Raw genomic sequence first — 2,429 nt, 5'->3', positions numbered from 1 at the left:
GGGGGGGTCTTCCTCATTTTTCCCTGCAAACAGCAGCTCCCACGACGGCACAAACACAAGTGAAGCGACACGGCGAGAAACTCAGGAGAAGCCTAAGAACTAAGGCAGGAACCGAGGGAAATTGGAAACAAAAGCCAAAGATAGTGAGGAACTAGAGGCCTCAGTGTCCTTGTGACAGCGGCTGGCGGCAGCCATGGGGGGGCATCTCCCTGGCACGGGCTTGAGGGGCAGGTCAGGCCCATCCTGGCCCTGGGCACAGGGCATCTCTGCTCCCACGGACAGACACGGCGGCAAACCAAAGGCGGAATCAACTCAAGGCAAAACCCACGGAGACGGCAGCAAATGCAAAGAAGGAAAAAGAAACACACAGCGGCTTGGGCAGGCAGTGGTGGAGCCGAGTGGGGGGCAGATGGGCTTGGGCTTGGGCATGTGCATGGGGTGGGGGGCGTCCTGGACACCTGGGTTCCATGTGCATGTGTGTTGGACACCCAGGTTCCTTGTGTGTGCATGTATCCCAGACAGCTGGGTTCCGTGTGCGTATCAGATGCCAGGGTTCTGCGCACGCATACATTGTGTGTATGTGGACGCATGCAGGTATTTATGGTTTGTGTGTTCCTGGATGCCTGGGGGGAGCTGTGTGTGTACACGTTCATGCCTATGTGCATGCGTCAGACTGTGTACTTGTGTGCATGTGGACAGATGTGTCCCATACTGGCTTGTGGTGGGGTCTGTATGCACATGTGGATGTGTTCCATACTCATACGTTCTGCATGAGTCTTGGACAGCTGGGTTCCATGTCTGTTTGCAGGTGTGGGCTGCATGTGTGTGTGTGTGTGTGTGTGTGTGTGTGCACGCGCACATGTGCACATGTTCTATACTCCTGTCTTCTGGGTGGATGTATGTCCATGTCTTGCACACATGGGTTCTGTGCATGTGTGCATGTCAATCTGCATGTCCATGTCCTGCATGCCTGCGTTCCATGGGTGTCAGATACTTGGGGGGGGGTGTCCCAGATGCCTGGGGCAGGCGTGCGTGCATGTGTGTGTGTGAGCTCTGGGGGTGGGTGTGGGTGTGTGTGTCCAGGGTTCTGGGTGTGTGTGTGCATGTGTGTCTCCTGGATGCCTGGGTTCTGGATAAGTATGTGTCCCCTTAGAGAGAGAGTGAGTGTGTGTGTGTCCATCCCACAACCCCACTCCATCTCCCTCTCATAGGTCCACCATCAAACTCCCACAACCCCACACCCCTCCGCTCGCCAGGAGCAGCCAGCACTGCAGGGGGCAGACAAGGTTTGTGGGTATTGCCCCCAGTCCCAGACCCCAGTGCCAGCCAAGCTGCCTTAAACAGAAAAAAGGGGCAGTGTCTCGTTGGTTAAAGGGGTGGGGGGGGTTGTTTTTTTGTTTTTTTGTTTTTGTTTGTTTTTGTGGATTTTTTTTCTGTTTTTGTCGAGAATCCCAGTAAAAAGCCCAGCAGGTGGGCAGGGGAGGGTTTTTTTTTTTTTTCTCCTTTTTTATAAAAATAGAGGTTTTTTCCCTTTTTTTTTTTGTCCCTTTTTTTTTTACATTTTTTTAAAACTGTTTTCAGCCTTTTTATTATTATTATTATTTGTTTCGTTAGTAGTTCTTGTCATCTTTATTTGTTCGGCTGCAACGTGGCATTGAGGGAGGAGAGAGAGAGAGAGGAAGCTCTACCCTCCCTTTGGCAAAAATCACCCCTCTCGATTTTTTTAAAGGGAGGGGTCCCTTCCTCTCTCTCTCCCACCTCCTCACCCCCCCCCACCCCCAGTTTTTGGCCAGTACCACCCTTTGCCATGGGGCAAGAAGGGGTAAGACCCCCAATGCCAGTCAGGAGGCTGGGGAAGGGTTCATGCCGCATGGCCAGCAGAGGGCTCTGGGCCCCGTTCAGAGGCCAGGACCAGCTCTACTAGCTCTAGGGCAGGCTGATGAGGGGGGGCGGGCAATGGAAGGCGGTGCCCCACCCCCCACCCCAAAGGAGTTCAGGGCCTGAAACCCAGGGACCAGAAGTACCCCTCCCCTGCTGCCCCAGTGGAGCCGATGCACCTGGGGCATGGAGAAGATATGCCCTGTTTTGCAACTGAGATGGAAAAATGGGTGGGGCAGAGCCACGCCCTGGCTCCACCCCCCCACCCCCCCCAGCCCAGCCCTGAACTTGGGGTTGAGCTGGGGGTGGAAGGTAGAAAGCATGCAGATCGTCCTCGGGGGGGGCAGGGGTGGACCAGCCACCGGCACAGGGCAATAGTGAGTAGAGGACGTGGCCTGCTTGCCGGGGGGTGGGACTTACACACCAAAAAGGGTGTATCTTAGCCCCATCCCCTAAACACACACAAGCAAGCACCTGCTGCCACCCCTTCCCCCCAGCCTTGTAGCCTGGCCGATGAAGCCTGGTGCCCCCTCTGCCCCCCAACACATCCC

This window comes from Alligator sinensis, unplaced genomic scaffold (assembly GCF_000455745.1).
Source record: "Alligator sinensis unplaced genomic scaffold, ASM45574v1 scaffold707_1, whole genome shotgun sequence".
Lineage (NCBI taxonomy): Eukaryota > Metazoa > Chordata > Crocodylia > Alligatoridae > Alligator > Alligator sinensis.
Note: the sequence above shows the minus strand (reverse complement) of the source record.